The sequence below is a fragment of the Oryctolagus cuniculus genome, chromosome 16 (genome assembly GCF_051225735.1).
Source record: "Oryctolagus cuniculus isolate XC-2025 breed Fujian yellow rabbit chromosome 16, ASM5122573v1, whole genome shotgun sequence".
In the NCBI taxonomy this organism is placed as follows: Eukaryota; Metazoa; Chordata; class Mammalia; order Lagomorpha; family Leporidae; genus Oryctolagus; species Oryctolagus cuniculus.
This window is the reverse complement of record NC_142882.1, coordinates 16,574,472-16,589,424: the sequence shown is the minus strand read 5'-3', so window position 1 is coordinate 16,589,424 and position 14,953 is coordinate 16,574,472. Positions and strand designations below refer to the sequence as shown.

Here is a 14,953-nt window from a genome sequence, read left to right as displayed (position 1 = left end):
ACTCCTCATATGCCCACAGACCAAATGCTGCATCAGGATGAAGTCAGGAGCTGGAATTCAACCAGGATCTCCCTTGTAGGTGGTAGGGACCAAATTACTGAGCCATCATCTGCCATCTCTCAGGGTGCACATTAACACGACTCAAATGCAGGCACTCAAATATGGAGCACATGCATCCCCAGTGACATCTTTACTGCTGTGCAGAATGTCTGTCCCTGGAACCAGCATCCGAAAGTCTGAAGGCATGGGCTGATATTTCTTGTTTGTTGGGCACTTCAGGCATAAACAGTACTCTTGATGTTGGTCTGTAAGCACCAAAAGAATATATCCCTCCTCTTCCCAGAATATTATAAAACCATCACACTGTCCACCAAATTTCCCACTCAGACAACTGTCAGATGAGAGATCCATCTCTGTATTGTGTGTATATTTAGATTCCACCATAGTGCTCCATGGTGTATCCATGGTCATGTAATCCAAGGAGTGACTCATTGCCTTTCTACCAGCAGAAACTCTCCAATGATTCTCTATCAGATACAATCATTCTGTGTAGAAGGTCAACAAATGTTGCCAGTTCCTTCAGAGTTTTGCTCATCATTTCACTCCTGACTGTATTTTCATTTGATGTCTAGTGAGTGTTATCAGCTCAGTAAGTCTTTAATGAAATATACTTCGGGCCATAGTGATATCTGTGAAGAAGGTGGAAGAAGAAGACCCAGATCTTCATTTCCCTCACAAACCCATGCCTTCACAAAGTCTATGGACCAAATTGCCTTTGTGAAAACTCCATGAACCAATTAAGAGATTGCACCTCCCCAAGGAGCACAAAGCCAAGGAGAGCTGCATCAATGGATAAGAGCGTATGTTGCATTTACCTACCATGGCCCTCTATACCAGGAACCACGGGGCAGAAGAAGAATGAATTCCCAAGTCCCTGGTTTTCTCTTTGAGATAAGGAGAAGGTGCCATGTTCATCCGCAGTTCTGTCTTGTCAGGAGCTTCCTGAGGAGCTGGTTCATGGCTCTCCTGACTTAAGAAGCTAAAGTGATGGCAATGCAATGTCATATCAGGGGCCCCTAAGAACAGTGGCAGTACATCTTGTTACAGAAACTGCAGGACCACAGAAGATCACCAATGGGAGCAAGAGAGGATGAGTCCTTGAGAACAAAGTCAAACTCCTCTATCTACAAAATCACACACACACACACAAGCGTAGAGAAGATGCTCCCCAGAAAACCTTAGGCTGTCCACCACAATCTCTAGCAGGTGTATTGGTGAATGTCTTTCCCTGTATGACACCAATCCATAAAGACTGGGAGAAGCCTTTTTTTCAATATTCAAATCTCAACAGAGAACATAGGGAATGCATAGAAACAAATAAATATGGCCCATTCAAAGGAAGAAATTAAATGCCCATAAAAACTACTCACTCTGCCTTAAAGAAATGGAGATATTGATGGTCTGATGACAAATTTGTGTATCTTAAAGATGGTCAGTAAGCTAAAAGAGGACACAGATAATGACTGAAAGGATTCAGGAAAGCAACGCATGAGCAGAATGTGAGTAACAATAAAGAGATATAAAAAACAAACAGAGGCACTGGCATTGTGGCATAACAAGTTAAGCCGCCACCTGCAACACTGGAATCCATATAGGGGCCAGTTCAAGTCCTGGATACTCCATTCCCCATTCAGCTCCCTGCTAATGTGCCTGGGAAAGCAACAGAAGGTGGCCCTAGTAGTTGGGTTCCTGCCACCCACATGGGAAACCTGGATGAGGATCCTAGCTCCTGGCTTAGGCCTGGTCCAACACTGGCCATTGTGGCCATTTGGGGAATGAACCAGCAGATGGAAGATGTCTCTCTCACTCTCCTTCTCCTTCTCCTCCTCTCTCTCTCTTGCTCTCCTATCTCTGTAATTCTGCCTTTCAAATAAATCTTTTTTTAAAGCAAATGGAGAATTAGTGATAAATAACACGGTGGGTATGTGGAGTGTTCAGTATAGTGCTCAGGAGCACTCTATGAGAGAGGAAACATCAGTCAGCATAAGGACTGAGCCTCTGGAATTACAAAATCAAAGGAACCAAAGGGAAAGAATGAAGAGAAGTAGAGAGCCCAAGAGGGACTCATAGGAGACTGTCAGCAGAGCAATATATTCATAATGCAAGTTCCACAATAAAAAGAAAAGGAAATAAGCATCCAGTACCCAGCATTATGTCTATATTTTGGATTAGAGCAATTTACAAGTGAGGTTTCTATTTTTGAGATCCATACATTTCAGCAATATTTCTCAGTGGCAACAAACCCAACCTTCTTAGCATTGTTTCATCACTCATTTTCTTTCCTGTATATGGTTAACTTTAGAGACACTCAGCTAAAAAGTGTTAGAAGAGCAGGAATATGTGTGATAAGATCATGATTGCAGTAAAATGTTTAAGACAAAATATAAACAGCATCACTCCACCTTTCATCCTAATCAGAGGAAAATAACTTTCAGGCCTGTTTTATTCAAATACTATGCAAAAAATTCCCAAATATAAAATATTGATCATTTCTATTGATTGCTGGGGGTGCATTATCTGGACTTTATAAAATTCAGGGGCCAGTGCTATGGCATAGCAGGTAAAGCGAAAGCCTGCAGTGCCGGCATCCATATGGGTGCTGTTTCGAGTCCTCGCTGCTCCACTCCTAATCCAGCTCTCTGCTGTGTCTTTGGAAATAGTCGAAGATGGCCCAGGTCCTTGGGCCCCTGCACCTGTGCGGATTACCCGGAAGAAGCACCTGGCTCCTGGCTGCAGATCAGTGCAGCTCCAGCCATTGCAGTCTTCTGGGGAGTTAACCTGCAGATGGAAGACCTAACTCTCTCTCTGTCTCTCTCTCTGCTTCTGACTCTCTAAAATTCTACTTTCCAAATAAATAAATCTTTAAAAATATATTAAATGCAATGTTCATAATGAGAAAGTTTTTTATGCTCCATTCATATTCATAAATTTTCACCTTTTTTCTGATTTTGTGTCTTTATGAAACTAGATGCATACTCAAAAACGTGGGCTACCTTTTAAAATTCTTGTCCAATGTTGATGCTAACCATGGCCTGGCGTACTTTAAATTTTAATAAGTATATCTGGACCAAATACACAAAATCATACATTATCACTGATCCCATAGATGGCATTAGTGCATGGTGCTATCTGAATCATTAAACAATAACTAGCATTTAGGAGGTATTTTCTATTTTTCATTTTTTCTGAAAAATTTTATTTTATTTATTTGAAAGGCAGAGTTACAGAGAGGCAGAGACACGGACAGGGATCATCCATCTTCTGGTTCACTCCCCAAAAGGCCACAACTGCTAGAGCTGGGCCAGGTCAAAGCCAGGAGCCTGGAATTCCATCCAGGTCTCTACAATGATGGCAGGAGCCCAGGCACTTGGGTCATCACCCACTGCCTTCTCAGGTACATTTGCACAGAGCTGGACCAGAAGTGGGCAGCAAGGACAGGAACCTGCTATCACATGAGATGCTAGCATTGAGGTGGTGATTTAACCTGCTGTGCTACAATACTGGCCCCAGCATCACTGTGTTGAATAATGTTTGTGGATGCTAGACAGAAAACTTGGGAACTGAATCTGGGTCCAGATGAGGACTCTGAAGTGACTGGGAGGTCCTCAGAGACATCACTGGCTTGGCCAAGGCTAAGAGCTCCAAGCTTATAACCTGGTGACCTTGCAGAAAGGCCTAATCAAGAAGAAGAAAGAAGTCTCTGGCTGTAGCCAGAGTTCTCCATTACTTCCTGGAGGCTCTGTGGAAATTCCCCTTCATTGAGGCCAGAATCTGTAACCCTGAAGTTTCCTAATTCTCGGGAAGGTCCTTCAGAAGCATTTTCTCCTTAGCCTAAAGCTCTCCTGTGGTCAGATCTCCCGAGGGCCTCTATACTAAAGCAGATGAGAATTTCTTGTTGAATAAACAGAACCATGAGGTGTCATCTAAATGGAATATGTCATCTTATGAGCCTATGCTCATGGGTATATTGGAAGGTGAGAAAGTGGAGGGAGGTGAAGTGGGTCATGGGAAGACTTCAAAGGTCTTTTATTATGTTCATTTTAATTTTAATTAATTTTAACAGATTCAATATGATTTGTAAATGTAAGTCTAAGAACATAATGAAATTCCCCTCCTCTCTCCCTCCCTTTCTCCCTCCTTCCTACCGTCCTTCCTTTTACCTTTGTTTTTTAGTTTTTGAGATGACATATTTTAAATTTACATTACAGTACACTGGCTTACTACTTCATTGAATATGAAGCTTAAGTAAAAAGCAAAAAGAATCTAGTTTAGTAGCAACATAGATAATAGCTTTAAACAACAACTGAATTGAAAAATGACCATTTCACCCATATTCGGGGATTTTTGTCATTTAGTCACTCATAATTTGTTTCAGTAAAATAGAACCAATGACAGTAACACCTAAATATTTCCTGTGTGGTTATAAGATAATTAAGTTCATTTAGACTTTAAGCCATTTCCTCCCAACAGTTTATATACATCACCGAGGCCACCATGCCCTTCCAGGAAGAAGACGAGGCATCAGAAGTGAGATACACCCCAAGGCCTGTCCCGTAGAACAGAAAAACCACAGTTGGATGAGACCCACACGTGAAGAATGCTTTGTATCTTCCACCAGTTGACGGAATTTTCAGAATGGAGGAGACAATTCACTTATAAGAGAAAAGGATCCCTGAGAGGGGAACGAAGCCAAGAAGAGCAGGCACCACGTAGAGCAGGGTGTAATTGATGAACGTGTCAGAGCAGGCAAGTACCAGGACCTGAGCAAGCTCACAGTAAAAGTGTGCAACTACCCACCTGGTGCAGAAGGACAGCCTCAGCATCAACAGGCTCTGGATCAGGGCATATGACAGACTGATGAACCAGGATACAAGAACCAGCAGGCCACAGAAACGGGGATTCATGATGACTGGGTAGTGCAAGGGGTGGCAGATGGCCACAAAGCGATCGTAGGCCATTCAGGTGAGGAGAAGTGTGTCCATGCCCCCAAAAACCATGAAGAAGTACATTTGAGTGATGCAGCCTGTGAAGGTGATGGAATAGTTCTGAGTCTTGATGTTCTGCAGCATCTTTGGGATGGTTGTAGAGATGAAACAGATGTCAGCCAAGGACAGTTTGGAGAGGAAGAAGTACATGGGCATGTGGAGGCGGGCATGGGAGCCGATGGCCAGGATGATGAGCAGGTTTCCAAGCATCATGACCACAAGCATGAGCAGGAACAAACCAAATAGCAGAGGTTGTTGCTTTGAGTCTTGAGAAAAGCCCAGGAGTAAAAATCCTAAAATACTTGTTCGATTTCCTGGTTCCATGTTGTTGACACATCAGCTGAACAATTTAAGAAGAGAAGGAATGTGAAATAGACAATGAGCAGCATCTCAATTCTCTCTGAATTTTCAATTCTTGAGGTGAAGAATTGAGAAAAACAAGCTTACTGTTACAAAACTTAGGAATTCTATAGTCACTTGTTATAGGCAACATTTTGTAATGCTGACCAATCTCTGTCCATTAGCCTCTGGGACACTCATCTATTCCCTTTGGTTTTGTGTGTGTGTTGTTTTATTTGAAAGGCAGAGTTACAGAGAGGCAGAGGCAAGAGAGAGAGGTCATCCAACCACTGGTCCACTCCCCAGATGGCCACAGATGCTGGCGATGTGCTGATCCAAAGCGAGGAGCCAGTAGCTTCTTCTAGGTCTCCCACATGGGTGCAGGGGCTCAAGCACTTAGGTTACCTTCCACTGCTTTCCCAAGTCATATCAGAGAGCCTGATGAGAAGTGGAGCAGTTGGGACTGGAACCGGTACCCGTATGCAATCTGGCATTGCAGGTGGTGGCTTTAGTCACTATGCCACAGCACTGGGCCCTCATCTATTCCCTTTATGTCTGACTTAGAGTCAAGTACTACAAACAGCAACTTTTTTTTAAAACTTTTATTTAATGAATATAAATTTCCAAAGTACAGCTAATGGATTACAATGGCTTCCCCCCCATAACGTCCCTCCCACCCACAACCCTCCCCTTTCCCACTCCCTTTCCCCTTCCATTCACATCAAGATCCATTTTTGATTCTCTTTATATACAGAAGATCAGTTTAGCATACGTTAAGAATTCAAGAGTTTGCTCCCACACAGAAACATAAAGTGAAAAATACTGTTTGAGTACTCGTTATAGCATTAAATCTCAATGTACAGCACATTAAGGAGAGAGATCCTACATGAGGAGTAAGTGCACAGTGACTCCTGTTGTTGACTTAACAAATTCACACTCTTGTTTATGGCATCAGTAATCACCCTAGGCTCTTGTCATGAATTGCCAAGGCTATGGAAGCCTTTTGAGTTCACCGACTCTGATCATATTTAGACAAGGCCATGGTCAAAGTGGAAGTTCTCTCCTCCCTTCAGAGAAAGGTACCTCCTTCTTTGATGACCTGTTCTTTTCACTGGGATCTCACTCACAGAGATATTTCATTTAGGTTTTTTTCCCCCCAGAGTGTCTTAGCTTTCCATGCCTGAAATACTCTCATGGGCTTTTCAACCGGATCTGCATCATCAACAGTCAGAGTGAGGGCTGATCAAGTCACCGTTTCTCATAGTGTTCATTTCACTTTAACAGGTTTCCTTTTTGGTGCTCAGTCAGTTGTCACCTATCAAGGAGAACAAGTGGTATTTTTCCTTTGGGATTGGCTTATTTCACTCAGCATAATGTTTTCCAAATTCCTAACAGGGATCACTTTTCAGTTAAAATTTAAACACCTAAGAATAATTGTGTCTTAATTACAGAGTTCAATCAATGGTACTAGAACAAAAAAAAATACTAAAATGGATAAAGTATTACATTGTACATCAACCGTCAGGACAAGAGCTGATCAAGTCACTGTTTCTCATAGTGTCCATTTCATTTCGACAAGTTTCCCCTTTGGTGCTCAGTTAGTTGTTGCCGATCAGGGAGAACGTATGATATTTGTCCCTTTGGGACTGGCTTAATTCACTCAGCATGATGTTTTCCAAATTACTCTATCTTGTTGCAAATGACCGGGTTTCATTTTTTTTGACTGCTGTATAGTATTCTATAGAGTACATGTCCTATAATTTCTTTATCCAGTCTACCGTTGATGGGCATTTGGGTTGGTTCCAGGTTTTAGCTATTGTGAATTGAGCTGCAATAAAACATTAAGGGGCAGACTGCTTTTTCGTTTGCCAATTTAATTTCCTTTGGGTAAATTCCAAGGAGTGGGATGGCTGGGTCAAACGGTAGGGCTACATTCAGGTTTCTAAGGAATCTCCAGACTGATTTCCATAGTGGCTTGACCAATTTGCATTCCCACCAACAGTGGGTTAGTGTCCCTTTTTCCCCACATCCTCTCCAGCATCTATTGTTGGTAGATTTCTGTATGTGAGCCATTCTAACTGGGGTGAGGTGAAACCTCATTGTGGTTTTGATTTGCATTTCCCTGATTGCTAGTGATCTTGAACATTTTTTCATGTGCCTGTTGGCCATTTGGATTTCCTCTTTTGAAAAATGTCTATAGAGGTCCTTGGCCCATCTCTTAAGTGGGTTGTTTGTTTTGTTTTTTGTGGAGTTTCTTGATCTCTTTGTAGATTCAGGTTATTAATCCTTTATCTGTTGCATAGTTTGCAAATATTTTTTTCCCATTCTGTCGGTTGTCTCTTCACTCTCCTGTTTCTTTTGCAGTACAGAAACTTCTCAATTTGATGCAATCCCAAATGTTAATTTTGGCTTTGACTGCCTGTGCTTCTGGGGTGTTTTCCAAGAAGTCATTGCCGGCACCTATATCTTGCAGGGTTTTTCCAATGCTCTCCAATAATTTGATGGTGTCAGGTCATAGATTTAAGTCTTTAATCCATGTTGAGTGGATTTTTGTGTAAGGTGAAAGGTAGGGGTCTTGCTTCATGCTTCTGCACGTGGAAATCCAGTTTTCCCAGCACCATTTATTGAATAGACTGTCCTTACTCCAGGGATTGGTTTTGGATCCTTGATCAAATATCAGTTGGCTGTAGATATTTGAATTGATTTCTGGAGTTCCTATTCTGTTCCATGGGTCTATCCATCTGTTTCTGTACCAGTACCATGCTGTTTTGATTACAACTGCCCTGTAGTATGTCCTGAAGTCTGGTATTGTGATGCCTCCGGCTTTGTTTTTGTTGTACAAGATTTCTTTAGCTATTCGAGGTCTCCTGTGTCTCCATATGAATTTCAGCATCATTTTTCCAGATCTCAGAAGGTCTTCAGTATCTTGATTGGTATTTTATTGAATCTATAAATTACTTTTGGGAGAATGGACATTTTGATGATATTGATTCTTCCAATCCATGAGCATGGAAGATTTTTCCATTCTTTTGGTATCCTCTTCTATTTCTTTCTTTAAGGTTTTGTAATTTTCATCGTAGAGATCTTGAACGTCCTTGGTTAAGTTTATTCCAAGGTATTTGATTGTTTTTGTAGCTATTGTGAATGAGATTGATCTTAGCAGTTCTTCCTCAGCTGTGGCATTGCCTGTGTATACAAAGGCTGTTCATTTTTGTGCATTGATTTTATAGCCTGCTACTTTGCCAAACTCTTCTATGTGTTCCAACAGTCTCTTAGTAGAGTTCTTTGGGTCCACTAAATAAAGAATCATATCATCTGCCAAGAGGGACAGTTTGAGTTCTTCCTTCCCAATTTGTATCCATTTAATTTCTTTTTCTTGCCTAATAGCTCTGGCTAAATCTTCCAGAACTTTATTGAATAGCAGTGCTGAGAGTGGGCATCCCTGTCTGGTACCCGATCTCAGTGGAAATGCTTCCAACTTTTCCCATTCAATAGGATGTTGGCTGTGGGTTTTTCATAGATTGCTTTGATTGTATTGAGGAATGTTCCTTCCAAACCCAGTTTGCTTAGGGTTGTCATCTTAAAAGGGTGTTGTATTTTATCAAATGCTTTCTCGGCATCTATTGAGACAATCATATGGTTTTTCTTCTGCAGTCTGTTAATGTGGTGTCTCACATTGATTGTCTTGTGCACATTGGCTTTCCACCACCCAATGAATTCCCTCCCACCCACAACCCTCCCCTTTCCTGCTCTCTCTCCCCTTCCATTCCTATCAAGATTCATTTTTAATTTTCTTTATATACAGAAGATCAGTTCAGTATACATTAAGTAAAGATTTCGACAGTTTGCACCCACATAGAAACACAAAGTGAAATATATTGTTTTAGTACTCGTTACAGCATTAAATCACAATGTACAGCACATTAAGGACAGAGATCCTACATGAGCAGTAAGTGCACAGTGACTCCTGTTGTTGACTTTACAAATTGACACTCCTGTTTATGGCATCAGTAATCTCCCTATGCTCCCGTCATGAGTTTCCAAGGCTATGGAAGCCTTTTGAGTTCTCCGACTCTTATCTTATTTAGACAAGGTCATAATCAAACTGGAAGCTCTCTCCTCCCTTCAGAGAAAGGTACCTCCTTCATTGAAGACCTGTTCTTTCCACTGGGATCTCACTCACAGAGATCTTTTGCCAGAGTGTCTTGGCTTTCCATGCCTGAAATACTCTCATGGGCTTTTCAGCCAGATCCGAATGCCTTTAGGGCTGATTCTGAGGCCAGAGTGCTATTTAGGACATCTGCCATTCTATGAGTCTGCTGAGTATCTCGCTTCCCATGTTGGATCACTCTCCCCTTTATTTATTCTATTGGTTAGTATTAGCAGGCACTAGACTTGTTTATGTGATCCCTTTGACTCTTAGTCCTTTCATTATGATCAATTGTGAACTGAAATTGATCACTTGGACTAGTGAGATGGCATTGGTACATGCCACCTTGATGGGATTGAATTGGAATCCCCTGGTATGTTTCTAACTCTACCATTTGGGGCAAGTCAGCTTGAGCATGTCCCAAATTGTACATCTCTTCCCTCTCTTATTCCCACCCTTATTTTTAACAGCGATCACTTATCAGTTAAATTTCAACACTTAAGAATAACTGTGTATTAATTACAGAATTAAACCAGTAGTATTAAGTAGAACAGACCAAAAAATTCTAAGAGGGGAAACGTATTAAGTTGTTCATTAACAGTCAGGGCTATGCTGATCAAGTCACCATTTCTCATAGTGTCCATTTCACTTCAACAAGTTTCCCCTTTGGTGTTCAGTCAGTTGTCACCGATCAGGGAGAACATATATTTGTCCCTTTGGGACTGCCTTATTTCACTCAGCATGATGTGTTCCAGATTCCTCCATGTTGTTACAAATGACCGGATTTCATTGTTTTTACTGTGGTATAGTATTCTAAAGAGTACATATCCCATAATTTCTTTATCCAGTCTACCGTTGATGGGCATTTAGGTTGGTTCCAGGTCTTAGCTATTGTGATTGAGCTGCAATAAACATTAGGGTGCAGACCATTTTTGTTTGCCAATTTAAATACCTTTGGGTAAATTCCAAGGAGTGGGATGGCTGGGTCAAATGGTAGGGTTATCTTCAGGTTTCTGAGGAATCTCCAGACTGATTTCCATAGTGGCTTAACCAATTTGCATTCCCACCAACAGTGGGTTAGTGTCCCTTTTTCCCCACATCCTCTCCAGCATCTGTTGTTGGTAGATTTCTGTATGTGCGCCATTCTAACTGGGGTGAGGTGAAACCTCATTGTGGTTTTGATTTGCATTTCCCTGATTGCTAGTGATCTTGAACATTTTTTCATGCGCCTGTTGGCCATTTGGATTTCCTCTTTTGAAAAATGTCTATTGAGGTCCTTGGCCCATCTCTTAAGTGGGTTGTTTGTTTTGTTTTTTGTGGAGTTTCTTGATCTCTTTGTAGATTCAGGTTATTAATCCTTTATCTGTTGCATAGTTTGCAAATATTTTTTCCCATTCTGTCTGTCTCTTCACTCTCCTGACTGTTTCTTTTGCAGTACAGAAACTTCTCAATTTGATGCAATCCCAATAGTTGATCTTGGCTTTGACTGCCTGTGCTTCCCAGGTCTTTTCCAGAAACTCTTTGCCTGTGCCAATATCTTGAAGGGTTTCTCCAATGTTCTCTAATAATTCGATGGTGTCGGGTCATAGATTTAGGTCTTTAATCCATGTTGAGTGGATTTTTGTGTAAGGTGTAAGGTAGGGGTCTTGCTTCATGCTTCTGCACGTGGAAATCCAGTTTTCCCAGCACCATTTATTGAATAGACTGTCCTTACTCCAGGGATTGGTTTTGGATCCTTGATCAAATATCAGTTGGCTGTAGATGTTCGAATTGATTTCTGGAGTTTCTATTCTGTTCCATGGGTCTATCCATCTGTTTCTGTACCTGTACCATGCTGTTTTGATTACAACTGCCCTGTAGTATGTCCTGAAGTCTGGTATTGTGATGCCTCTGGCTTTGTTTTTGTTGTACAAGATTGCTTTAGCTATTCTAGGTCTCTTGTGCCTCCATATGAATTTCAGCATCATTTTTTCTAGATCAAAGAAGAATGTCTTTGGTATCTTGATTGGGATAGCATTGAATCTATAAATTGCTTTTGGGAGAATGGCATTTTAATAATGTTGATTCTTCCAATCCATGAGGATGGAAGATTTTTCCATTCTTTTGGTATCCTCTTCTATTTCTTTCTTTAAGGTTTTGTAATTTTCATCGTAGAGATCTTGAACGTCCTTGGTTAAGTTTATTCCAAGGTATTTGATTGTTTTTGTAGCTATTGTGAATGGGATTGATCTTAGCAGTTCTTCCTCAGCCGTGGCATTGCCTGTGTATACAAAGGCTGTTCATTTTTGTGCATTGATTTTATATCCTGCTACTTTGCCAAACTCTTCTATGTGTTCCAACAGTCTCTTAGTAGAGTTCTTTGGGTCCACTAAATAAAGAAGCATATTGTCTGCAAAGAGGGATAGTTTGACTTCTTCCTTCTGAATTTGTATTCCTTTAATTTCTTTTTCTTTTCTGATGGCTCAGGCTAAAACGTCCAGAACTATGTTAAATAGCAGTGGTGAGAGTGGCCATCCTTGTCTGGTACCAGATCTCAGTGGAAATGCTTCCAAATATTCCCCATTCAATAGGATGCTGGCCGTGGGTTTTTCATAAATTGCTTTGATTATATTGAGGAATGTTCCTTCTATACCCAATTCGCTTAGAGTTTTCATCATGAAGGGTGTTGAATTTTATCGAATGCCTTCACTGCATCTATTGAGACAATCATATGGTTTTTCTTCTGGAGTCTGTTAATGTGGTGTATCTCATTGATTGATTTGCGCACATTGAACCATCCCTGCATACCAGGGATAAATCCCACTTGGTCTGGGTGGATGATCTTTCTGATGTGTTGTTGTATTCTGTTGGTGAGAATTTTATTGAGGATTTTTGCATCTATGTTCATCAGGGATATTGGTCTGTAATTCTCTTTCAGTGCTGCATCTTTCTCTGGCTTAGGGATTAAGGTGATGCTGGCTTCATAGAAAGAATGTGGGAGGATTCCATCTTTTTCGATTGTTCTGAATAGTTTGAGAAGAAATGGAGTTAGTTCTTCTTTAAATGTCTGGTAGAATTCAGCAGTGAATCCATCTGGTCCTGGGCTTTTCTTTGTTGGGAGGGCCTTTATTACTGTTTCAATTTCTGTCTCAGTTATGGGTCTGTTTAGGTTTTCGATGTCTTCCTGGTTCAATTTAGGTAGGTTGCATGTGTCCAGGAATCTATCCATTTCTGATAGATTTTCCTGTTTGCTGGCATACAAGTCCTTGTAGTAATTTCTGATGATTCTTTTTATTTCTGTGGTGTCTGTTGTTACGTTTCCTTTTTCATCTCTGATTTTATTGATTTGGGTCTTTTCTTTTTTTAGTTAGTTGGTCCAATGGGGTGTCAATTTTGTTTATTTTTTCAAAAAACCAGCTCTTCGCTTGGCTGATTTTTTGTAATTTTTTCTTTTATTCAATCCTGTTAATTTTTCTCTGATTTTAATTATTTCTCTTCTCCTACTAGATTTGGGTCTGGTTTGCTGCAGATTTTCTAGGTCCTTGAGATGTGCTGAAAGCTCATTTATTTGGTACCTTTCCAATTTCTTGATATAGGCACCTATTGCTATAAACTTGCCACTCAATACTGCTTTTGCCATATCCCATAATTTTTGATATGTTGTGTTATTATCCTCATTTACTTCCAGAAAGTTTTTGATTTCTCTTTTGATTTCTTGAATGACCCAGTGTTCATTCAGGAGCATGTTGTTCAGTCTCTATGTGTTTGCATACTTTCTAGGGTTTCCTGAATTGCTAATTTCCAGCTTCATTCCGCTGTGGTCTGAGAAGCTGCATGGTATGATTCTAATTCTTTTAAATTTGCTGAGACTTGCTTTATGACCTAGTATGTGACAATCCTAGAGATGGTTCCATGTACTCCTGAGAAGAATGTGAAGTCTGTAGATGTAGGGTTGAAAGTTCTGTAGATATCTGTTAGATCCATTTGGGCAATAGTGTCAATTAAATCTGCTATTTCCTTGTTGATCTTCTGTCCGGATGATCTGTCTATTTCTGAGAGTGGAGTATTGAATTCTCCCAGTACTATTGTATTGGAATTTAAGTCTCCCTTTAAGTCCCTTAACATATCTTTTAAATAGACCGGTGCCCTGTAATTAGGTGCATATACATTTATAATAGTTACATCTTCCTGTTGAATTGAACCCTAATCATTATATAGTGCCCCTCTTTGTCTCTCTTAACAGTTTTTGTATTAAAGTTTATTTTGTCTGATATTAATATCGCTACACCTGCTTTTTTTGGTTTCTGTTGGCATGGAATATCTTTTTCCAACCTTTCACTTTCAGTCTGCATGCCTCTTTGTTAGAGAGATGTGTTTCTTGTAGGCAGCAAATAGTTGGGTTTTCTTCCTTAATCCATTCACCCAATCAGTGTCTTTTAACTGAAGAGTTAAGTCCATTAACGTTTAATGTGACTATTGATACATAGTGATTTTGCCCTGTCATTTACCTGAAGATATTTTCTAGTATACGCTTTGAGCTTCCTATGCTCTTTTATTGGTAGGTTTTCTTCCTTTACCTTCTTTCATATTGTTAGCCGTGTTTCTGTGTTTCTGAGTGTAGCACATCTTTAAGTACCTTTTGCAGGGCCGGATGAGTGGTGGCAAAGTCTTTCAATTTCTGTTTGCTATGAAAGGTCTTTATTTCACCTTCATTCACAAATGAGAGCTTAGCAGGATATAATATTCTGGGCTGGCAATTCTTCTCTCAGCACCTGTGCTCTGTCTTCTAAGTCCGATATTCTCTCTTCTGTTTCACTGACTGTTTTTTAGACTTTCTAATGTGTTTGTCACTTGATCTATTGAGCTCCATTTCATTTTGATTTCTCTTCACTATAACACTTTCCTGTTCTAGTTTCTGCGTTTCATTTTGATTCTTCCTTAAAATTTCATTTTCACGAGAGAGATTTTCAATCTTGTCCAATAAGGATTTCTGTAGTTCAAGGATTTGCTTTTGAAAACTTCTAAATGTTCTTATAAATTTTTTGAAATCCGTATCTTGCATTTCTTCTATCTCATCATCTTCATAATCTTGGCTTGGGGTGTTTTGTTTATTTGGAGGCGTCATAGTGTCTTCGTTGATCTTGTTCCCTCGATTTTTGTGTTTGTTGCTTGGCATTGTTAATTCTTCTTCCCTCACTGTGAGGTTATTTTTTTTTATACTATGTCTGTGTGAAGTGGACTGTCTGCTGTTGGAAGAGCCTTGGAGGCTTGAGATGGGTGTGGCCTGAGAGCTCTGGTTGGTTCTTCCAGGTTGCGGGTGTGCAAAGGTGACACCCTCAGGTTATGCTTGGTAAATCTCTATTTATTTATTTTATTTTATTTTATTTTTTTATTCAGGAGGCAAGTAATACTGCACGGCTGAGCAGAACTGATGGTATTT

The 14,953-nt window shown here is 40.3% G+C and overlaps 1 protein-coding gene and 1 pseudogene across 4 annotated transcripts in view; both read right to left on the bottom strand.

Moving 5' to 3' along the window:
- Positions 1-14,953, bottom strand: part of LOC100350705 (olfactory receptor 7D4) — an 82,993-nt gene that overhangs the window by 11,618 nt on the left and 56,422 nt on the right. The gene's annotated exons all lie outside the window — the stretch shown is intronic.
- Positions 4,473-5,382, bottom strand: LOC127488539 (olfactory receptor 7A5-like; annotated as a pseudogene).